Raw genomic sequence first — 25,113 nt, forward strand, 5'->3', positions numbered from 1 at the left:
GTATACTTCAGTGTGTTTTTTGTCTTCAAACTCTTAACTTCTTTTGTAGTGGAGTTCTGTTATTGAAAAAAAAAATACCCTTTTTTCCTTAAAAATCATTTTTTGAATACAAGCTGGTGAGTTCTACTTTCATTTACTCCTCTGATTGGTTGTACTGCATTTTCTTTCATGGTTTCCATTTTATAATCAGCAAATTCTGGAGCCAGTGAAGACTGCTCTCTAAAGGGGACGTGGAATGGATACTGGATGGAGCTGGGATTCTTCCCTGTATCTTTGCTACTTATTTCTCTCTGGCTTCTTGATATTCTGTTGTCTCGATAGCATTATTCTTTTCATCAGAATTGGTTTCATTATAATGCTAAATTGTTACTTATTATTTTCAAAAAAAATTCTTGTTATCTGTGAGTCATCCTTATTATGGCTCTTGGTGGTCAGGTTCCTGTAATTTGCTCGTGGTTTTGTGGCTTTGTTGTGATTCATGGATACTTTGAAAAAGCCTTTTGCTGTGTAAGAAGGGGGTTCTTTACGGACCATCTGAAAGCAGCAGTTGACTGTTGACCATTCAAGTAATTGGAGGCCAACGGCCAACTGTTGTTTATTTGTAATTAAGCCAATTTCACGTGTCTGAAATTACTATCAGGTTAGGGGCGGAGGCTTGTCAATTTAAAGTTGGGAGCCTGGATGAGGTCTCCAGGAATTCAGCCCACAGAAAGGTTACCCTTCTTACTGTAGGTATTATCTCAAGACCTGGCTTTTTTTTTTTTTTTTTATAAAGAATTTGTGTTATTTGTAGGCAAGGTAGACACAGTAGGCAGCACAGCTGTGACTGCCAGGGAAAGTCACTAGGGGGATATTCATAACAAGGAAATATTGGCAAATAAATGATGAAGAAGGGGAGGAAATCTCCAAGATGTTAAATTGGAGCACTGTCACTGAGATGATTAATGGTGTTGTGTATTTTAGTGAAGACGCTTATCTGGATTGTCTTGAAACTATAGTGTACATTTAATAGCACCTATAAAAAAGCATGTGGTGCATGAACACATTGAAAAGTCCATGGATTCAGCTTTCATTTTCCTGAGTGAGTATTTTCTGCAACTCAGTGTTTGGTTTCTGGTTATTAGAAAGCTGGTCTTAGTGTATGTTATATAGTAGAAGTATGTATATTTTATATAATAGTAATTGGCATTATATAGCTCCTTTTCCAACAGGACTGGAAATGTTCTTTTTTTGTGAAAAAGATGGGTACCTTTTCAACACTGTTGAATATTATCAATAATAGGGAAATGACGATTGCTCGGATTTGCCTCGTCTTCCTGGGTAAATGGGCAGGTTGGTCACAGGGCCACAGAGGATGAAGGACCAAATTTTCGTCAATGATGGGGTCGGTACAGGTTTCTTAAAAATTTCTCTGTCAATTTCGGGTGAAGGGGGGGTTGTTGTGGAAGGGACTCTAGCTTTCACTTGTAAGCCATGACTATCCTGATTCTATGTAATGAATTATCACTTGCCTTGAAGGATCTTTTGTTACTGATGGCAGGTGCATCTTTAGACACTTATTTAACCTTATTGGGCCGCAGTAATTACTACTAGACATCGGGATAGATGTAGACTAATGACCTATAATTGTGTCTTCAACAAGCTTAGTCTATTTCAGCACTGTTTTTCAATTTTGGGACCTCTACCCAAATGGTGGGGTACGAATCCAATTTAGTGGGTCAAGATAAGAATGAAGAAAAAAAGGGAAAAGAATCGAGAGTTTTAGTGCATTCCATATAGGAGAGTGTGTTTTATCTTGAGAGGCTTCTGTTTTTGTTTTATGCGTTTGTGTAAGTATACATCACATGTGTGTGTGCATGGGGTGGGCCCTGAGGTGAAACATCTCTTAATATGTGTTTTTTATCTAAAAACTGATGGAAAGCTTCTGCAGTACAGTTGGTAGATAAATGTATAAATATAATAATGTACAGGTATTATGTCCTTATGTGCTCAGGATACAGCAGGTTATAAATAAATGGTTGGTGATGTGAAAAGGGTTTGGGAATGAAAAGGCTGTACTATCTGGTCCCTCCTATCAGAATGTGTTAGTGCCGACTTGCATGGGCCCATGAGAATCCATTGTATGTACATATTTCCCATTCTGTGATCCCTGACCTCATGTTAGTAACTGGAAATTGGGCAAAGTATTTGCACTATGGAAATTGGAAAATGCTGCAAATTGGGTGTCCTTCTGTCTGCAACTAGTTGTTAAATATTTACCGGAACATCACTGTTCTTAATCCTTCCCACTGTAATTCTATTGTTTTATAAACTGTGAATTTGCTTCTATTTTAACAGAGGTTTGACTTGAATATTACTGGGAATTATTAAAGTAAATAATTTGAATTATCTTAAAGTACATAGGAATAGAAAATTGTGATTAATTCAAAATGTCTATAATTAAGAATTTTAAAACAATGGCAGTTATCCTAACTTCTTACATTAAGTGCTCATGACGTGGCCAACTGAAAACTTAAAATTGTAATTGGTGATAATGAATTTTTTGGCAAAGGGTAGGAATACAAGATTTTCAAAAACACCATAGTGTTGGGGCAAATTTTGATGAAACTTAAGCACTTTGGTAAGTTCTGAAACTTATACAACCCATTGTAAGCTGTCTTTGCTGTCTTTGCTCCATTGTAAGCTGTCTTTAAGTTTGTAATCCTATTTCTGGATTTTAGTGAATTCATCTATAAAATAGTTGGTTCGACTGGGAGATGCAACAGTTCTTTCCAATTAAAACAATTGTCTTGTTTCCTGTTTCCCCACAAAGAAATAAAAGCAGTATGGAGGGTCTGAGAAAAGACCAGACATCGCCTCCATAGTAACTATGATAACTTTAAACTTGTAAATGAAGGCAAGAAAATGCTTGAGTTGGAAAGGAACTTTTTATGGACATGAGAGGAGTTTTACCACAAAATACGGTGGAAATCACCTGTGTTAATATGTGAATGCAAGAGAAGGGAACTAGAAAGGAACAAACTGAGAAAGGACTTCATAGCCTCCAAGGTGGACAGAGTTCGGCCGTGTGGTTTGACACGACCGTAGCTGTGTGTAAGAACAACTGTTTGACTAAAATTTCGAGAAGACTGCGTCTGGGGAGATGGGAGCTCAAGTGACTAATGTTCCTTGAGCACATGCCAAACTGTTGTAACCGCGTCTGCAGTACCCATTGTAAACAAAGGGCTTTAACCCAGGGTTCTTAGTCTCCAAATGCAGCCAAGATTGAGAAGGTGTTTGTCACTGATGAGACCAACTAGAGCGGTCACCGAAAGAAGCCATTGGCAAAATGGTGAGGTTTGTCTGTTTTCTGCCTATGCATCCAAGCCCTTTTACCTCTGAAATTCATTCCACCTGGATACCTGGTTCATGTCTCATGCCCAGGCCCTTCCCCACAGGCATTTTTGTTTGTACCCCTCCTTGCAGATCAGGTGTTGTTAACTGATAATGTTGCTCTTCTTAGGACCCTTTGCATTTTAATAAGCACCTTGCAGTGAAAGAATTCGAGCAAAAAGGGAGTTGCTCTCCAATGGAATAATTTCAGATACCATGACAGGATTGGAGAGATGAATTTCAGGCTAGAAGGTGATGTTTTCTTCCTTTCTTGATGAGACACTCAGAAAGAGGGCATTCTCCTGCTCAGGGTAGTGTTAAGGCTGGCTTTGGCCAAGAGGCATGGGTTTGGAAATGGGGAAAATCCAGACTCAAAAGAGAGAAGGAGTTATCATCAAGGTCCAGAAGAGGAGAATGAGTGAAGAAGGAACTCACCAGTCATTATCAGCTATGTTGTGCCAGACAGAGTGCTAACCACTTGCACATGTTATCCCAATTAAGGAGAACAAGACCGGTTCCTTGTCAGGCAGGCTGCTGGGGGGGTGGGGGGGTGGATAGGTGGTCACCTGTGTTGATGGGGAGGGAAAGGTCAAGGAAGCTCTAGAAGCAGCAGCAGCAGCAAATTGTTTTGATTGTTTAACCTGACTGATTGATGGCAATTTTACAGCCCCCATCCACCTCCCCCCCACCCCCACCCCCGGCCCCCGCCCCTCCCCCCCAGCCATTGGAATAATTTATGCCAGTTGTGTTTGGATCAGTAAATAACAAAGAATTGAGGAAAGAGAAATCTACAGTGAACTTCATAAAGAGGTCTAATAGAATCTGCATGTTAAACAGACATTGAACTTTGTAGCAAGAGCTGCTTCAAGCCTTTAAAAATCCAAATGAATTCTGAAATCCACATCATGCCTTTCAGACCTCAGCATGGTTTCTGGTGCTTTCTCCCAGTTAATTTTAACATCACACCAATGATTTGGCCTGTAAATGACTTGAAGTGGTGTGTCTGAGGAAACTGGATGGTGTATTATTTAGGGCTAATGCCAGAGTAGCTTAAAAATGAGCTAATTTATTCATTCCTTTAACAACTATATTTTGATCGTCATCCATGGGTCAGGTGCTGTTCTGCATAAAGTGACTTAGAGGTGACTAAGAAAACCTCTGCCCTGCAGAAGCCTAGAAAACTGATGGGAACTAGTAATTGGGATTCTGTGTAAGAGGTGTCTTGAGTGAGAAGTAAAAAGTACAGAAGTGGTGCCATGAAAGGGTCATCCTGTAATAGTGGAGGTGAGCCCTGGGATCTTCATGGTGGAAGGGATTTTGATTTGGGGGAGAGGTGCTTGAGCTAGTGACTGGGGTTAAAAGGTGGGTATTTATGGTGCACTGAGTTGCAAATGATGTTCCTCAGGAGTTGAGGGAATCCTTCCCCTTCCCTCAACAGGAGTTGAGGTTGGAGAAGAAGGGGAAGCAGAGGCATTAGGGTGGACTGCCATCTGGTGAGAGCCTTGGAGGAGTTTTCAGGAAAGGAAGGATGGGACAAGGACTGCAAGGCCAAGGATGGCTCTGGAAGTGGCTCAGACCTGAGACAGGAAATGTGGGAGAGGGGCCCACCGGGTCAGTCTGTCCTCTGAGGTTAGAAACTGAGTTCATGTGGTTTTCATGGAGAGTGGGCAGTCGTGCTGTGTTTGTTAGTTTGAAGTGATTTTTGACTTAAAAACATCTTGCAGGACTCCAACGGTATGAAATCCAGTTCAGAACCTGTCTACAAATTAATTGCTTTTCCTGGCTTGAGGTGCTCCATATTTTTTTGTATTTTTTTTAATGTTTATTTTTGACAGTATGAGTGGGGGAGGGGCAGAGGTGGGGGCGGGGGACAGAGTATCGGAAGCAGGCTCTGCACCAACAGCAGAGAGCTTGATGGGGGCTCAAACTCATGAACCATGGGATCATGACCTGAGCTGAAGTCAGATGCTCAGCTGACTGAGCCATTCAGGTGCCCTGAGGTGCTCCATATTTTGTAACTCAAAATAGAGTGGCAGAGAGTAAAAATGGACAGGCACAGGAAGCATGATTTAAAATGAAAGAATATTAATTGGCTTTACCAGAGTGTGTATTTTCATTAGAGAAGTGCCTGCCTCGATTTTTAAAAAAAATTGGTTACTGACACACCTGTGATATGTATGAGACCTCCCCCCCCACCCCCAAACCTGAGAAGAGAAGGCAAAGGTCAAGGTGAGAGGAATAGAGCTACAATGAACCTTTTGTAGGCATGCTGTTGAACTACAGTGTTCTGAATCACTAACGGTGGTTTCAGAGAGACAGGGAGACTCATGTGCTGGTGCCCGGATCTTAAAAATAATACAGCAAACTAAGTTATACATAAACGGTGGTTTTAATAAATTTCCACCTTAACAGCTTATTCTGTGTGTTGAGTGTGTTCTGTGTAGATGTGTCTGGAGTGAATTTTTGGACTCAGTTTATGCACTAGAGTGGAAGAAAGAGGCTTTAATCTTTGTGAGCTAAGTATTTAAGAGATCCAGAAGTCCAGGGGTGCCATCCAGGCACTGGATGGCTCAATCCATTAAGCATCTGACTCTTGGTATCAGGGTCGTGAGTTCAAACTCCACATTTGGCCTGAAATCTACTTAAAAAAAAAAAAAAAAAGAAAGAAAAAAAGAGATCCACAGGTCCATGCAGTAATATTTAATCATTGATAGAGGTGGTTAAACCGTCTGGAGATGGATCTGAGTTTGATTCTCTCCTCGTAATTATTAGAACTGGGACCATAGCTAAGTTACTTAACTCTCAGAGCTTCTGTCCTCTCAAGTCTGAAATGGGGATAAAAATGAAAGTTGTCTCAGCTCTTCTGAGAATCAGTGGGCTAATGGCTTGACCGTTTTTAATATTTATAGTAAGCTTGGGTACTAGGTATGATTATTACTACCATTTTACAGATGACGGGGTCTTAGAGGGCTGGAACAACTCACTCAAGGTGAAGAAGGAAGGATAGGGTGAAATGTGATTTAGGATCAGCAGCCACATGTGCTCCCCCACCCCATTCCCTTGCCTGTTTTTGTACGTAAAGTTTTACTAAGACCTGACCATACCCATCCACTTAGGTGTTGTCTGTGACTGCTTCTGTGTTTTTTTTGTTTTTTTTTTTTAATTTTTTTTTTTCAACGTTTTTATTTTATTTTTGGGACAGAGAGAGACAGAGCATGAACGGGGGAGGGGCAGAGAGAGAGGGAGACACAGAATCGGAAACAGGCTCCAGGCTCTGGGCCATCAGCCCAGAGCCCGACGCGGGGCTCGAACTCACGGACCGCGAGATCGTGACCTGGCTGAAGTCGGACGCTTAACCGACTGCGCCACCCAGGCGCCCCTGCTTCTGTGTTTTAATAACAGAGTTGAGTAGAGACTGGGACCAAATCGCCTACCAAGTCTCAAATGTTTACTGTGTGGCCCTTTACAGGAAATAGTTGACCCCTGCATTGGACCTCAGTCTGTTAGACTATAGAGTCTAGGGTCCACACCACAAAAACACTTAAAATGGTGCTTGGCATATAGTAAGTATGCACTGAATGAGTATCACTTTGTTCCTTATCTAACTTGGGGTACAGCTGTTCATACCAAGGAACTCATGTTGGCAAAATGGAAACAGTAAACATTCTACTTCCAGTAGGAGAAGCCATTATGTCTGTGGAAATAGTGAATTACTAAAGGAACACTTTGTGAATTTTGTGTTCTATTTTCCACTTGTTACTATGTTTTATATAATGAAGAAAGAATTTATTTCTTCATAGCATTCAAAGTATAATATGTCATTGAAGGGAATAATTGTGAACTTGAGTGAATATTCAGAATCTGTTAAATTAACCTCATACCCAAGGAAATTTCATGTTCTTGAGAAATGTAAGAACATTTTTGTTGATGAAAACTGCATAAAAATAGTGTAGAAATGCCACTTGTGGTATTAGGACCTGTTGATCAAAAATATGTATAAGCAGTGTGTCTAGAGCAGGAAAAAATGAAAAGGGTTTATCCCTTTTAATGAAAAGATTTAAAATTATCATACCTTTTCTAATAGTCTTCCTCACAAGAGGGGGAGGAGATGATGGTTTCAGCTTGACCCTGCTCCATTTTATTTCCATGCATTTGTCTATTACGGATTCTGGGAGCTCCTTGTCCTCTGCTAAGTAAATGCCCTCGGGTTTGTGTTACTGTGTTGCTTAGAGAGCACACCATGTGTCCAGTCAAGTTGTATTGAGGGGATAATCTTGGAATTTGCTTTGACTAAGCCCAGGGCCATGGCTCTGTGTTGATGAATGGGAGATTCCTTCATTGGGTTCATTGTTTTCTCTTGGAATAGCTCTTGTTTGAATAAAATTGCAATACATTTTTTATCCTGGAACATCTGGAAAGTGCAGATAAATAGAGAGGAGAATGTGAATGTCTTTTGTAATTGTACCACCCACAGATAGCCAATGTTAACAACTTGGTGTGGATCACTATACAGAACTGTATGTTGATATGCATGTCATCTTGGATACATTTGTATCTACATACATGAGCATTTTTCTTGGGGATTCCTCCCTAGATTGTCTCAGCTGGGAAACTTCTGGGGCCAAGCATTCTAACTTGTCCACAAACAGCTTATCTAAGGGAAGCTGGAAGCTGTATATGTTCACCTTCCACATAGAAACCATGGGATCTCCTTTCATGACTTTTTTTTTCCGGTTGTAGTTTGTATCTTCCTGCTGAACGTGTATCACTTTATTGTTGGGGGAATTGAAATTCTTTTTCTTGGGGGGAAGACACACACACAGGAGAACTCCAGCAAGAGCTAGTGATATTAGTGGCATTAATGACAGATTTTTAGCAGAAAAATCTTTCCCTACCGCCTAATTTTGTAAAAATCTAGTTTGCAGAACTATTTGTAAGTTACAGGATGAAGCTGACGGTGAGAAGGGTGTGTAGTGGGTTATAGTAACAAGGCCTTTTAAGATCAGAACATGTACATGGATGAGAAGTAACTGCTGGGTGCTGAGGTGGAGTTTTCTGGTCATTTATCAACTCCTTTTCTCACATGCTCCATCTCCTGCATCATTCTCTAAAGTACTTATAAACAAGAGCTCTATTTACTTTGTAGAGCATTGAGATATTTTGATCTAGTTTTCAAAGCAGAGAGAGGTCTGGGTCCTGGGAGGATTTTGGTTCAATGACCAGCATGTAAGGAAATCATTTTTAGGTTATTTCTTCCTTGTCAAACTTGAGACCTTTGTGATTCACTTAGTAGTGTGAGGGTTGTTTGGAATTGACCGCTTGAGATTTACGTGATTAAGTAGACCATCACTGCATCTTACTTAAAACCTAATTGCCCTTCCCTCTCTCCCAGTCCAGTATATAGAATCTCTGTAATACATACGAAAAGCAGTAGTAATTATATAGAGAGCCTCACTCTTTGCCTTTTTTCTTGGTACCAGTTGAAGAGAGTTCTGTTTCTTTTTTCTTTAAAAATTTTTTTTTTCATTATTAGGTTTATTTTGAGAGCGAGAGAGCGAGAGAGAGCGAGTAGGGGAGGGGCAGAGAGAGAGGGAGATACAGAATCCGAAGCAAGGCTCCAGGATCTGAGCTGTGGGCACAGAGCCCGACGCAGGGCTTGAACCCACGAGTGTGAAATCATGACCTGAGTCGAAGTCGGTCACTTAACCAACTGAGCCACCCAGGCGCCCCAAGGAGAATCCTGTTTCCTTCACAAGCAGCTGTCATCAGTAGAATTTCAACCAACCTAGGCTTTCATAACAGCATCATTTTCTTGACCACTGCCTGTCAGGGGTCCTCCGTGTGAATCACAGCCAATTGCATGTCTTGGCCTTGAAGTCAGGAGGTACCTGGTCTTCTTCTTGATGATTCTCCTGTACCATTTTTAACTCCACTAAGAAAGCTGTTTTAGGAGTACAATTGACTGTATGGGTCAGTCAGGAACGGAGCCTCCTATCTAACGTGTTGTAGACACCAGCTGGATTTCCTGGAGAAGAACACATTTACAGAAACTACAGGAAGGTCTTGGCTCACTTCCAGGGAAGGAGTATGCTTTTCTAGGGACTACCTAATTATAATAGCGGATTCTCATCCCCCTGGAGAAATTCATCAGGTGTCTTAAGTCTTAATAACTATGAAAGCAGTGACCTTCATGTCACGGTGTTTTTACAGGGAGAGGTTTGGAGACCCATTCAGTAGGGAGGAGGGTGGAGGGTAGGGGGATTTCTCGAGTGCTTGTAAAATTGAGGGTCAATAAATTCATCTGATAGCAAGACTGTTTACCCTCTTTGCTCAATGCTGTTTTTAGGAGCTAGTAACAAATTTATGAGGGTGGTAGGAATAAAGAAAGCTGACTTTTTTAAAAAAAATTTATTGTACTTGAGTAATGTCTTGGGGGAAGGCAAGACTAGAAAACTTAAATTATGGGCCAGCAGATTTTAAGTAGAATACATTTTTACAAGGATCTAGTGGCAAGTTTGGTTGACTGGCACTACATACATCTTTATTGGCTCTCTTAAGGAGAAGTTTGCCAGACACAAACGATTGGCTCTGAGCTATAGAGAAAAAAGGGAATGAATACAGCTGCTTTTATTCTTCCATCCACAGGAAATACTCGTGGATGCTGAGGTTTTACGTTATGGGGCAAAACTGGTCCTTAAGGGGACAACATAAATTTGAGCTCTTGACCATGAAGTTTGGGTCCAACTTTACCATTCATGTTTCTGTGTTGGCTGGTTTTCCATATGCAGTGAGATACATGAGGCTGAAGTCGGCACACCAATTGTGGTGTTCTTTGGCCTCTAGACATTGCTATAATGGACCTCCACATCCGTACTGGAAAATAAGTAGGTAATACACTCATTTGGCATGTGAGAAGATGAAGGCTCAGAGATTACGCAGGTTGTCCAACTGACACAACTAATAAGGTTTAATCTGGTAACTATTTATAGCAGACCAGTGCAGTGTGGTCCAGCAGTTTATCCACTTTCAACTGGATAATGTGGCCCCTTGGAGCAGGAGGATACTTGACCTCAAAAAACAAAAACAACCAAAACCAAAAACATAACCCTCCACCTTCTGTTCAAGGGTAGTCTATTGAAATCTATTTCTGTAAAAAAAAAAAAAAAAAAAAAAAAAAAAAAAAAAAAAAAAAAAACCCTGAGAAACTGAAAGCCTTCCCTAAAGAGGAGGGTAAGTTTATTATATTTGAACGCTAGTTATTTAGTGTCCTTTATATGCAAAGCCAGTTGTGTCTGCCCTTTAGAAATTTCATCTGTTGTTACACTGCAGTTATCCTAGAAGTGGATGAATCTCCAGTCCTACCTCTTTGCCAACTCAAATTTTAGATTTCCAAACTACTTGAGGTTTCTGCTTGTGATTTGCTTTACATCAACTGTCACATGTAATGACCAACAAATTTGCAAGCACTTCAAAGAAAATTCCCAATTAATCCTTAAGGCAACCCAGTGAATTGTTTTATCTCTATTTTTTTTTTTTTATCGAAAAACCCAACAAACAAAAAACCTTTGGATCTTACAGCTTTAATGATGTGAAGGCTCTCCTCCAGCTGCCGTGTGATGTGGCCCACCTGCAGAGTGACCCTTCCTCCTCCCCCATTCTGAAGCTCTTTGCTGGACTGCGCAGCTATGCCCCCAGAACAGAGCTCCGTATCTTACCTAGAATGATCTCGTACGCTGCACTTTTGCTTCATCTTAATTTCTGTAGTCATTTGGGCTTGCTTTTGGACTCCTCTTCCATTCTGCCTCTCTTGTCAAATACCCTGTTTGTAGCATGATTTCTTTTGTAAAGACTTACCTTCTATTCTCATCTCCCTGACCTGAGTTATTATTTTATGCCTAGATTGTTACAGTCTACTGTTGAGTCTTGTCTCCTATCTCCTTCAGTTTAAGTAAAATGCTGCAGGCCCACTGTATACAAAATGCCATGCAAGGGAATACAAAAATATCTTTCTGGGCTACCCGTAGCTACCAGATTAAAATATTTGTAACATGGTTCCTAGCTCAAAGTCATCAGCAGCTCATTCTTAGGGCACGGTGTTGGCAATCTTAGCTTCGTGTTCAAGACCCTCTAGTCTTGATCTGGGCTGCCCCCCATCTATCCCCAACCAAGATACCCCTCAATGGAAGCTCTCTCTGCTTCTATCTGTGAAACGTGTTCACTTACTCTTGTTAGGCACAACACACAGTGCCTCTTGGCTTTAGCTTTATCCCCAGGGTTTCTCTCGTGTCTTAATTCAACATATGGATGGGGTACCTTAAATAACCAGGAACTATTGGGGCGCTTGGGTGGCTCAGTCAGTTAAGCGTCTGACTTTGGCTCAGGTCATGATCTCATGGTTCCTGAGTTCGAGCCCTGCATCAGGCTCTGTGCTGGCAGCATGGAGCCTGGAGCTTGCTTCAGATTCTGTGTCTCCCCCCCTCTCTCTCTGCCCCTTCACCACTCATGCTTTATCTCCCTGTGTCTCTGTGTCAAAAATAAACATTTAAAAATTAAAAAAAAAATTTAACCAGGACTATTGTGTGGGATATATAGTGAACTAAGACCGAAATCTCAGCCGTGAAAGTTGGAGGGCATTGGAGACAGGCAGTGAACAGCAGACGTTACAAACGAAACAAATCATGTTGTCTGTTCTGTGGCAGTAGTTGTGTGCAACAAAAACAGAGAAGGGTAAGAGGGAATTAGGACTGTTGGGATGCACTCAATGTTTATAGCAACAGTATCAACAATAGCCAATTTATGGAAAGAGCCCAAATGTCTATTGACTGATGAATGGATAAAAAAAGTGGCATAAATATACAATGGAATATTATTTGGCTATCAAAAGGAGTGAAATCTTGCCATTAGCAATGATATGGATGGAGCTAGAGTGTATTATGCTAAGTGAAATAAGTCAGGGCAGAGGAGAGCTAATACCATATGATTTCACTTGTGGAATCTAAGAAAACAGGTGAACCTAGGGAAAAGGGGAAAAGAAAGGAAAGCAAACCATAAGAGACTCGTAAAGAGAACAAACTGAGGATTGCAGGAGAGAGATGGGTGGAGGATGGGCTAAATGGGTGAGGGGCATTAAGGAGAACACTTGTGATGAGCATTGGGTGTTGTTTGTAAGCGTTGAGTCGCTAAATTCTATACCTGAAACCAATTTTACGACATATGTTAACTAACAATTGCAATAAAACTTGGGAAAAAAAAGTGCTGGGTGGAGATGGGTCAGTTAGGGTTTCATGTAGGTACAGCCCCATTTAAAAAGATGACATTTGAGTAAAGACTCCTAGGAAGTCAGCGAGTTAGGCATCCAGATGGCAGCAGGGGAAATACTCCAGGCAGAGGGAGCACCTGCCAGAAAGGCTCTGAAGCTGAAGAGGTTTTGCTGCTTACAAAGAATGCGGGGGGGGGGGAGACTCGTGCAGTGGGTGGGAATGAATAGGGACTGCAGCTGGAGATTGAGGAGAGAGGCCAGCACACAGAACCCTGGCAGGCCAGGCTTTTAGTCCACTTGAAATGGGGTCATGAGAGGATGTTTGACGTGAGGAGCAATGGAGTCTGACCGAAGTTTTCGAATGATTCTGGCTGCTAGTTGAGTACATGCTTCAGGGGGACGTGGGTGGAAGGGGAGAGCCTAATTCCGAGACTACTATGGTCCGGACAGTGGTTGGTTGACACTCAGGGTTTGGAAGTGGCGATGGTGAGAAGAATTTGGATTGCGATGTATTCTGAAGAAAGAGCCAACAGGATTTCCTGATGGAGTGGATTGAGAGGGGATATGAAAGAAGAAAGTCAATATTAAACCTGAGATTCAATTCTAATGCATCATTTACTCTGTATCACACGTGTGGTGGCATTCAATGGTATGTATGCAAATAAATACCTTTTAGGAACTCGTAAACTGAAAGAGGAGGCAGGTCATAAACTTACAAGTAAAAGGATAAAACAGTGTCTGTGGATGGATATCTTAATAAGATTGCAAGTTCCTTAAGATAGTGATTCATTTATCACTCCACAAACCTTTTTAAGGTTCTTACTCGAGGCCAGTGGTTGTCTCACCCTCTCAACAGTGCTAAATGGAATGAGAGGCAGCTTCAGTGCAGTGGGTAAGTACACAGGCTCTAATGGAGAGTGAGGTACTCAAACCTTGGTTGAGTCATTTATTTGCTGAGGGAGCTTGAACAAGTGACATAAACTCTCTGGTCCCTATTTTTCTCCTCTGGGACTTGGTAATAATCTCTCTCATAGGGTTTATTGCAGGAGTAAATGCCCCAATACATGTAAAGTACTTATAATAATGCCTGGCATATACTAAATGTTCAGATAGTGTTTATCATTCCTAAGTGAGCATTTAGGAAAAATTAGGTAAAAGAGGATTACCATTTTGAGCAACTGTCCTTCCTTAAACCCCATGTTCAAAACCTGCCAAGCTGAATGGATAATAAATGTGAAGAATAAGATCTCCTAGTAAGCCTTGCTTTCTAGCAGATAGTACAAATAACCGGAGAGAATTGCGTTACGATCAGTCCGATACCTGCCTCTCTTTAGAGGTGGATATGGAGGCTGGTCAGCGTCCCCTCCGGGTACGTTTGATTGACAGACTGGCAACCAGTATTTAAATACCTAACACATGAAAAGATCAATGCTTTCTTATTATTTTGTAGCTTAAAATGTTGAATGTGTATTAAAATGAGAAAAATAATTTTCAGAACAGATATGACTTTCCTAGTACATAAAAGCAAGGAGATCACATCAAGAAGGGAATATTATTTTTTTGCCCCAATACAGGAAATTACTATTTTTCCCTCCATGTTTATGTTTTGATACCTAATATCTCCTTTCTTTTCTTTCTTCTTCTTCTTCTTCCTTTTTTTTTTTTTTTATTTCTCACGTGGTGGTCTTCCTTTCATCCCTGTTACTATCTGCAACTAATTGGGCCTCCACGTTCAGGAAGTAGCAGTGTGTTTTTTACCTTGAAACTCGTGCAGACATCTTCAGTGTCAGAGGTGGTTTGAAGAGCAGCTTAATTCTACTTTCATTGTGCCCGGTACTTCAGTGAGGCACTCAGGTTCTGTTTGAGCTCGGTATTTCTGATCCCATTCTATACATTGTAGATGGCGATGCAGACAGTGGCTGTCGATGAGTAACAGGTAAATATTGAACAGGGAAGCCCTTTTGATTAACTTTGTGGATCATTATTTGAAAGTAGCTTGCAGTCAGAACAGCTCCATCACTCATGATCATAGCACATGGCATGGAGGTCAGAGCATCACGCTGCTGGCTGGAAAGCTGAGGTTGCATTCTTTGTTATGTACCTGGTCCTGCATGCATGCGGTGCTTGAGTAGGCACAACTCTCCAGTGAGCAAAATGGGGAGGATTGAGCACAGTAGGAACACAAGGATATTATGATAAAGCACGGAATAGTCCAGACAGACTTTGTGCTATGTGGATATAGATACATTAAAGCACATTTACAGTTTTTTGGACTTTAATTTTTGAAGCTTGACTTTTTATACAGATTCAGAAATTGTTGAGCATGGAATCTAGACCATTATGGCAGGCTGAAAGTGAACTTTTGGTTTTGCTAGTTTATGCCAAAAAGTAATTTGAACGTTTCTTTACTTCTCAAAATTTAGTTGATATCACCTAATGGGCAAAGCTGCTCTCAGGACAGATTTACTCAGAAGATTGTTCAGTAATCGATTGCCTGTTCAGTGATTCCGATCTAGCTGTTGAACCTCATGGTATATTAATGATTTATCACCACTCGAAACAATAACATTATCATTATTAATATTTTTGAGCTCCCACCAAAGAATATTCATGCTACTTGGTAAAAAGACATCGCTATTTTTACTCAATCCTATCTATCTGCTCTCAAAATTTGGGGTCAACACTAACATGGTGATTAAAAGAGAGACCACGATTAGTTTGTTCACACATCTTCAGGAAAGGCCTAATTCAGTGGTCAAACAGGCCAGTCTAAAATGTTTTCAGAAGGCTACCATTTTCTAGTAATTCTTTGAATTGAGTCTTTCAATCATGTCCAGCTATATACGTATTCAGAAAACTAAGATCATTAAAACAACCAATGACAACAATGCAAATGTATCTCCTTCTTACCCTTATTCTAGAGCAGTAGTTAAAAGTAGGCATTTTATGACATTTTATTTTTTTTTAAAATTTTTTTTTTCAACGTTTATTTATTTTTGGGACAGAGAGAGACAGAGCATGAATGGGGGAGGGGCAGAGAGAGAGAGGGAGACACAGAATCGGAAACAGGCTCCAGGCTCTGAGCCATCAGTCCAGAGCCCGACGCGGGGCTCGAACTCACGTACCGCGAGATTGTGACCTGGCTGAAGTCGGACGCCCAACCGACTGCGCCACCCAGGCGCCCCTATGACATTTTAAATGTATAATCCGGCATTTTAAATTTGCTTCATTAAATGGATTAATGCCCCTGTTACTTACTGTTTAACATGTATGAACCACAAAAGTGACAAAATGTATGTAAACTAGAAGATAATTTTATTCTGAAAATCCTTTGAATAAGAAGTACAATATAAAGTGGTTATGCTAACTAGAAATGTAAACTGCATGTTATCACATTTCTGAGGAAGGGGTTCTATGTTGGTATCATTAAAAGTATTTTAATTCTGATTTTATTATTCAAGATTTTAATTTTAACTTCTCTCTACACCCAACGTGGGGCTCGAACGTACAACCCCGATGAAGAGTTGTATGCTGTACTGACTGAGCCGGCCAAGTGCCCCTCCATTCTTCTTTTCAATAAACCATGGAAAATATTAATATTCTTGCTCTTTAACTGTACTGTTTTGGACTGATTGAGAGTCCCTGTCTTCCCACCTCCCAACCTCTGCCTCAGAAAGGAAAGAACTTAAAATTTCATGTAGAAAATAGCTTTAGTTAGGCAAGTATTATTTACAAAGTAATGTGATAGAAACCATGTCTTATATTTTTGAAGTCTAAATAAACTTATCACATACATGCAAAATACACGATAAATGAAAAATCGAACTTACAATATGTGCTATTTCTTGGAAACAGAAATACAGTGCATGCCTGTGCTGTTGAAAGAGAAGTAATGTGTTACTGTATCTGTCTTTTTCTCCAGGGTACCCAGGATCTAATTTGGGTTCCCAGTGAATATGTGGTAGGTGGTCCCATCCTAACCCGCACCACAAAACTAGAAAATTCAGTTCTAAACAAAGATTTGTAATAGCAGGGGTTGCTGTGGGTCAGGGAAGAATTGGCATGGCCATGTGGAAATGTGTGCACATGGCATGGTTATCTAGCATAGCCAGGACTTTTAGGCCTTTCGTTTCCTTGAAATTAATAGGTAGCGAATTCAACATTTAGTCTTTGTCTTTCTGGGGCAGGAAACTTGGCACATACTAATTTGTGTAGACTTGTGACACATACTATAAGGGAAAATACATACAAAGAAAAAATGTATATATAAATACATGTCTTTGAATATTAAAAATTTCCTAGTCTCTACAACTTGGAAATTTTTATGTTTATATCCCAATAGGAGATAGAATGTATTAGATAAGAATTAAATGATGGTGACATCATTACTGGCTTTTAATTCCTTTTTAATTATTAGAAAACTTGGTAATGTTTGGGGAAAATGGAATATATTGGGCTAGGATGTGGTGGCTTTGAAAGTTAATTGGCTCCATCCAAGAAAAAGTATTTATCCTCTTTTTGTGAAAAACTGGAGACCTTACCTAATCTCAAGGAAGTTTCAGGCCATCGGGGAATCTAAGATAGATGATTCGCTGATTTGACAATTACTGAATACCTACTAAGTGACGGGCATTGTTCTAGGCCCTAGGTATTCTGTGGTAAACAGGACATCCGAAGTTGCTACAGCATAGAGTTTATACTCCACTGCGAAGGGCAGAAAATACGGAGAGGAATATATAATCTTAAAAAAGGTAGTGCTCTATAGTAGGAAAGAAATGAAATCAGGGCAAGGAGATGGAACATGTCAAGTGCTTTTGTAACCAGACAAGCCATGTTAAGTACCTTAAGAATGATGTAAATGTTTCTGTTCTCTGCAGGTATGGACAACCAAGTCCATTTATGGCTGTAGTGAATCGGGGAACTCTTGTTGGGGTAGATGGAACTTAGGCTGGCCCTTGATGGATGGGAATGAATAAGCCATGTTTGTATCTGACAGAGGATGGAAATAAGAGTTTCTATTAAAGACTGACTAGAAATAAGGGGTAAGACTGATGGGACCTTGAAGATAGAAACTTGGGTTTGATATCTTATATGGTTTTGGTATACTGAAGAGTAGTGGAGTATGTGAGATTTTTCTACCTTTGCATTTGCATGGAGTGGATAAGAAACAGAGGCCATCTGACAGGCTTTTGGGATAATCAAAAAATGAGAAGACGATACAGATTCTCTCTTTCCACAGGCATGGACTATTTCAAGGTTTATTTGAGGGCTACTGTGTGAATATGGGGTTGAGTGGAGGGATCATGTGATTTCCTGACTCCAGGTGTTTTGCAGATCTGAAAGTTTGAGAGTCCCTGTTCAAGGTCCAATATGCTGGCTGTCATCTACATGATGACCTACATTCTTCAACAGGATTCACTCAGGAGATACTTATTAAAACTAAATGTATTGGCCGTGCACCAAGAGGAACTTATGAGATGAGAAACATTTGGGGGCATGAATAGACAACCCAGAATAGTTGGATTGTATAGGAGATTAATTATTATAAATTAAATGGAGGCCATTTCTTATATTTGACTGTACAAGAAACAAATATATGTTAAGATTCTAGGATAGGAGTGGGTGACATAAACTAGTGATCAGCAAATAATGACCTTCAGCTCTGTTCGTTGGTAAATACTAGTGGTGAATCAAGATGCCAATCAAACATGGAACAGGTGCATGTTGCAGAGGACAATGCAGGAATGACCTATCATTTCTTAAGCCTCAGTCAATACCCGAGAAGGACTGTATATACATGTTTGCTAATGGCACAAGTAACTTCTGTGATGATTATTAATTTTTTGACAGCCACCATATTGAGGGGAGGTTTGCATGCATACTTCTGATCTGTTATGAACTTCAAAATTCACTCCCTTAGTGATTCATACCTCCATCTAGGTAAACAATTAGAGATGGGAAAAAATCCCATGTAATCATAATTTCCTTAGAATTTAAACAGGAAATATTTTTTGCCTCAGTAGGTAGGCCTCTGTTGAGATGTTCTATCGTGCAAGACAAGGGTTTTCACCTTTTAAATCCTAAGAGTACATTAATTATTGCAACACTAGAATTTCAGAGCTCCGTTGTTAGAGAATTTTGACAGTAGTTCTTGTGCACTGGTTTTTGTGGGAATTTTTAACTATTTTAAGATTTTGTGTACTTAATGCTACAGATGATAGTTGATTGCTACAAGTATCTGGACTACGAGGATCTTCATGTTCAGATGACTTTTTTAAATTTTATTTATTATGAGAGAGTGAGAGAAAGCATGAGCAAATGGAGCAGGGTGGGGCAGAGAGAGAATCTCAAGCTGGCTCTGTGCTGTCAGCCCAGAGCCCTACATGAGGCTTGATCCCACAACCCTGAATCATGACCTGAACAGAAATCCAAGAGTCAGACACTTGAGTGACTGAGCCACCCAGGTGCCCCTATGTGTTTTGATGACTTTGAAGAATATGAGCATGAATATCCTGTACGGGAGGCTGACTCTTTCATTAGCATATGTTAAGCAACTTAACGTGCATCATTTGGAAACCTTTTAATTCCTTTTTTTGGAGATCCTATTTTCTTTTTTAAGTTCATAGATCTGGTTATATCATTAAAGGTCGCCACGTCCTTTGTTTGAAGCTGTGTGCTTGCTATCTTCTCTCCTTACCTCAGCTCATGAAGCTGATTTCACCTGGTAGAACCAGTGAGCTCCTTTCTCCTGGTTGAACCTGCCACAGTCTCTTGGTCCACCTGCCTGTCACGGCAGGGGGCCAGGGCACATTTTGATACTAGCTTCTCTTTGTGAACAGATGCAGAACTTCAACTTTAGTGCTAAACATTGGCCTCTGAGCTGGCACAAAGGGAGAAGTACAACACTAAGTTAATTTAACTCAAAATACTTGTTTTAGGGAGGCATTTATTTATTGAATGTTAATTGATAACTCAGTATACCTTCAATAAACTGTATTTGCACAGTCCATAAGAATCTGTATTTTGTTTGAGTTCTAACGTTTTAAGATTTGGTTTTTTACTTTAATTGGTAGAAATAGATTGAGTTGTTACATTCAGTTTTTAAATCGTTCATAATTCTATGTGTTTGTTTCTGTAACAATAAGAATTGGTCCTTAAAAATCCTCAGCCAGTGAAACAAGCACTTTCTTGGTAAGTAATAAACATTTTCACTTTTTCTGCAATAATTGCTCCCTTAGACTTGAAATGTCATTAGTTAAAAACAAAAACCTGTGACCTTGTTTATCACCTCTCCCTCAGTCCTCCCTAAAAAGCTCTCTCTAATCCCTAAAAACCTAAAACACAAGGGTCTTTGTCTTCTATCATCACACAATTTAAAATGAATAGAGAGGTTGGTAAGCAAAAATGAGACCCTACATTGCCAGGCAAAAAGTACAAATTTGTAGAGTTTCATGAAGTAGTTCATGGGAAATCGGCATTAGCAAGTAGAGAGCCCCTGTGCTGAAAAGCCACTTGGATCCCTTGAGCTGGAGAATTTTCTTTTCCCATAGGTACCATGTTAGCAATTACATCAAGAAGAGTACAGACTTCTTGTTAGTTGAAAAATGGAGATGGGAATCATTTACCATGTTATTTTATGGTATTTGTTAACAATATTTACCTTCCTAAATTGATTCAGCATAATCCTTACTGTGGCTCTCCTTCATTTCTGGAAGACATATAGATAATGTGGTACTTTTATAAAGCCTTACATGGCACTGAAAAACCGATTTTTGCTTGAGCTCAGCAGAGCAGTAAGATTATATTAACATAGACTTTGGAACATTTGAGTTCCCATAGGGTACAGAGTGTGTCTGATATGACAAGACTTGCCTTCAACAGTTGTTTTAACAAGATATCCTTCATATACAATATACTGAGCTGAAAGGCATAACTGAGTAATGTTAGCAAGAAACACTGTTGGCAAAATTCTTGACTTTCATCTTTATCTGATTAATCCAGAGCAGTATTACTTACAAAAAGTATTTTCAACTGAATATATATGACAGATATTTATTTCCTAAATGTCTATAACTTTACAAGAACTATTTTTGGTGTGTGTGTGTGTGTGTGTGTCCCCCCCCCCCAGCAAAGTTCTTATACATGCATTTCAGTGTACCAACAGAGCTATCCAGGACTTTGGATGTCTAGTATAAAAAGGCTTGTTGCTGTTCATTCATGAAATAACCATTTGTGAGCACCTAGTAAGTGTGAAACACTAGAAGATACAACAGCAGGTGAAGAAGGCAAGGGTGTGAGGTCTTTCAGTAGTGAAATTTCTGCAGGTAAGAAGCAAATGGACTAATGACAGAATATATAAGAAGGGAATAAGTGTCATAGGGAGGACAATAAATGGAATGTGGGTTCAGGAGTCCCAGAGATGGGCGTGGGGTTTGCAATTTTAAATAGGGGTGGCCAGAAAAGGGTTCACTGTGAAGGTGACAAATGAACAAAATTTGGAAGGAGGTGCTGGAGCAAGCTGTGTGTGTACCCTTGATCGATCATTTGGGAATATATTCGTCTGGGTCAGCTGACTGCATTGCTGATGATCACTGTGTCCAGGGATGCTTTTATGGCCTGTATTTAAATGTTCTCTCTGATCCCTTACTTTCTATTTTATTTTGTTCTACTTTCTTTACAGGAAAAAAAAAAAACGTATTCTAGAGAGCATTGAGCTCATTGGATAAAAGGTGCTGGGATTTTTTAAAAAGCAAGCGTAAATCAAGCTTCCATAAAAATCTCAAATTACACCTTATCAAGTTGTTTTTTGTAAATGTTTAAAAGTGTAAAAGAAAGCTTTTCCACTCTAAAAATGGTATTTTTACTAATTTACTAATTAACACTTTCTTCCGCTTAGCACTTTGAAGATCTGATTTAATGACAGTTTCTAGTACTTAAATAGTGTTTTAAAGTGAATCTGTGTTGGGTGGTTCAAAAACATTGCAGTGAGTTTTTTGCCCCTTTTGGCTTCTGTTTATAGGAAATACATCAACCATTTTCACTGCCAGAATCGTCACTGAAAATACATGTAGTTCTGTTACTTGGATGATGGAATTATGACTAATCGGGGAAATATTAGATGCACATTTGCTTTACAATCCCAAGGATAGACCTAATTGAACACTCTTTCCTTAGTAATGTGCACATAGTTCTGATTTGGCTCTGGGCTTACAAATAAAATGAAAGAAGCACCACTTCTCTGCATTCAGAGTTTGGAGACTGCGTTGAAATTTGTTCCCCAAATACTGAGATGATCTCTCCTCTGAAGAGGTGCCTATGTTGGTATCTATGGTAATGGTTAATCAATTTAGAGTCATTTGGTAAAGTGCCAGCTAGTGTCCTACCAAAAACTAAAACCATGTGAATGATTTCCAAAAACGAGAGAAAATCAGATAAAAAGCAGAGTAGTTAGGTTTTTATCAGAAGTTTTCTGTTGGAAAGAATCAACCTTTTAGTAACACAATATGATGTAATAATATTAAGTCTATTTATGTTTAAGATGAGGAGGAAGAAATTCTTGTAGAGCAAACTCCTGTTTCCCAGTGTTGTTTCCATCCTGGTGGAAGTTACACAGAAATAGGGAGAAATAATTCCTCGTTGACTCAAACGTGCAGTGTCCTATTTCTTAGGTTTCTTAAATAAGTACAATTTGGAGAAAATACTATTTTTAGAGTTAGAATTTCTTAGAGTTTAAATACATTGAATATCAGAAAATAATTGGGAATTACTTAAACCAATATTTCTAACGAATCTTAGGAGACCTCTGGAATTACATTCCCAAATATAAATGAGTAACTGCTCTTTCATTGGTAATATCTGCCTTCTTGGCGGCTTTCAAGCTCCAATTTGCCTGTGCTCGTAATTATGCATGCACATTCAAAAACACAGTACTTGGAGACACTTTAGATTGTTTTCTTCACCCATTGTGGGGTTATTTACACGACTGTTCTTCACTGACTGGAGAAATCGCTATTTATACAGAAAATACTTTCACTGATTACCATGGTTTTTTCCCTCCAAAGCAGAACGGTCTCTCTCTCTCTCTCTCTCGTGTATACCTGATGTGTACATAAATTTTCAAGGTTGACTACCTGGAATCCTCAAACTGTGATTTTTTTTTCTTACACTGAATTCTTCCTATGTGTCCAGTACTTTTGAGGAATAAAGATTTATAAAGTTTTAAAAATGTTTCTCATGTACCAGAAAGGTATATACAGTGTTTCTGGGGAGACTAGGTATGAGATCAGTGTTTTTGTCTGGGCACATACATCAGTCTGATGTTTCTTTAGATGAATAAAGAAAAACTCAGATATATTGGTGGCTATATATAGTTGAGAAATAAGTAGTAGAAATTAAGGGAATAGGTAGGCAATTAAGTGTTAAAGTGAGCATCACCGCCAGTCAGAATAGTGATGATTAGAGGAGGGTAAAAACCAGGAAAGTTGGAGGAAGTCTTGATAGGAAAAAAAAAATAATGAAACTTGAGTTCACCTCAGAGGCTTTGGGGGTTGCAGTAAACAGTTGAGGTGAGAGAGACTCATGGACAAGAATTTTGAGGCAAAACTGGGCGTAGCGTGTTTGTAATCTAAGGGGACGGGGGGAAGCCATAGGAGGTGGTTGCCTGAGAACTGAGTGGCATCCCAGCAGAAGCTTGTAAGATCTGAGAGACTGTAAGTAGGGAACCCATCAGGAGGCTATACACATCTTTAAAAGCATGCTTTTCCTGGTTACCCTTTACTTTAATTCTCTCCCGAAAATGGCTTAACAAAGGAAATGTTATTTGGCTTTTTTACCTGCTTTTGCTCTCTGAATCCTGTTTCCCAAGGTCTTTTCACAGGCTGTTACTAGGTGTTCCTTGAAAAATGGATGGTCTTTAGCAAACACTGCCTTAAACAAAGCTAGCAGGTTTCGGGTGCATAACTAATGAGCTGATGCCCATTGTGAAATTACTGGAGGGGAACTGTGTCCTGTAACATTTTTCCCAATACATTTGTCCATAGGTGGTTTTTATCCTAAAGCACTGCCATCCACTGGACTAGTGTTCCTTCGAACACACTCCGGAAGTAGTGGATGAGAAATCAGTACTGTCATTTTGTAGCTTTTAAAATAGGGGTGCTTGGGTGGCTCAGTTGAGGTAAGCATCCGACTCTTGATTTTTGTGGAGGTCATGATCTCACAGCTTGTGAGATTGAGCCCCATGTGGAGTTCTGTGTTAGCAGTGAGGAGCCTGCTTGGGATTCTCTCTCTGCCCCTCCCCTGGTGCTCTCTCTGTCTCTCTCAAAATAAATAAACTTAAAAAAAAAAACTTTTGAAAGAAAAACACAAAGCAGTCAACGTAGACCTATAGAATTTAAATACCTACCAGTTTGAGAGGAAAAGAGGCCAACTTGTTTCCAGCTTATTCTCAAGTACTAGAGTGAATGTGAGCCGATCAGCTGCCAAGCAGAAGGAGCTGTTCCAACTCTAATTTTAACATGCCACCTTGCATGGCTGTAGGAGTGGTTCCCACATACTTCAAAGAGATTATTTTGTATGAATAGAGACTTTTCCTACTTAACCAAGTGGGAAAGAATCATCATTAGGACTCCCCCCCCCCCCCCCCCCCCCGCCCCCATCCCCACCAACCTGCAGCCGTACAGCCCATTTGTATGGCTTCTGTACTCGCCATCACTGGACAGCACTTAGCTAGCTCACTGCGAAGGGTAACCACTTCTCTGCAGCTCTGGGTGTCCATGAATCAATTTGTATTGAACCACTTTGTGTGACAATCCTTGGGGTATACTTGTATATTTTGGGTTATTTTGGTGCTAGCAAAGTGGAATGCCCTGGAGGGCAAAGTTAACATTGTTACCTTAGGCTGATTTATAGGACTTTTTCCTGGAAGGCCGAACTTGCAATGATTTCTCTTTAAAAATTTATTAAAAGATCAATTGTCCCCAATGAGTGGTCATGCCAGTAAGAAATAAGCACTGTTAAAGCATCCATGGAAAGGAGAATCGTGTTATAAATACAGTGAATCGCATCAAATGGCTGGTTTGTGGATGGCTCAAGAGAATTGAGGTGAGCCCAGTGGGAGCTAGGACACAATCCTGATAGAAACTGTAGAAATGCTTGGATCTCCTTGTATTCTGTGAAATAATCATGTTGATGAGAAAATCTTGATCTGCATGCTATAAACTAAGGGAAGACCTAGTTTATAACTAACTTACAGAGGGGAGACCGAGCAGAGAGGGAAGGCACAGAAGGCTGGAGTTGGTTTTAAACAGGAATGGCTACTGTGATGCTAGAAGTCCATTTAGACTTTTTTTTTCTTTAATTTAGGTTTTCTGAAGCCTCTGTGGAAGTATGGTTTGAAAAAAAGTTGCAGACCCTGTCGAGTTTCTTCTTGTTTTCTTATTTTACTATAGTATATTCTACCTCTAGTGTTTCATTGTGTTGATTTG

General features: G+C 39.9%; 1 protein-coding gene across 1 annotated transcript in view; it reads left to right on the forward strand.

The window, feature by feature from the left end:
• The window catches only part of NPAS3 (neuronal PAS domain protein 3), a 751,527-nt gene that overhangs the window by 4,315 nt on the left and 722,099 nt on the right, over window positions 1–25,113 (forward strand). The gene's annotated exons all lie outside the window — the stretch shown is intronic.

Source organism: Lynx canadensis, chromosome B3 (assembly GCF_007474595.2).
Source record: "Lynx canadensis isolate LIC74 chromosome B3, mLynCan4.pri.v2, whole genome shotgun sequence".
NCBI classification, from domain to species: domain Eukaryota; kingdom Metazoa; phylum Chordata; class Mammalia; order Carnivora; family Felidae; genus Lynx; species Lynx canadensis.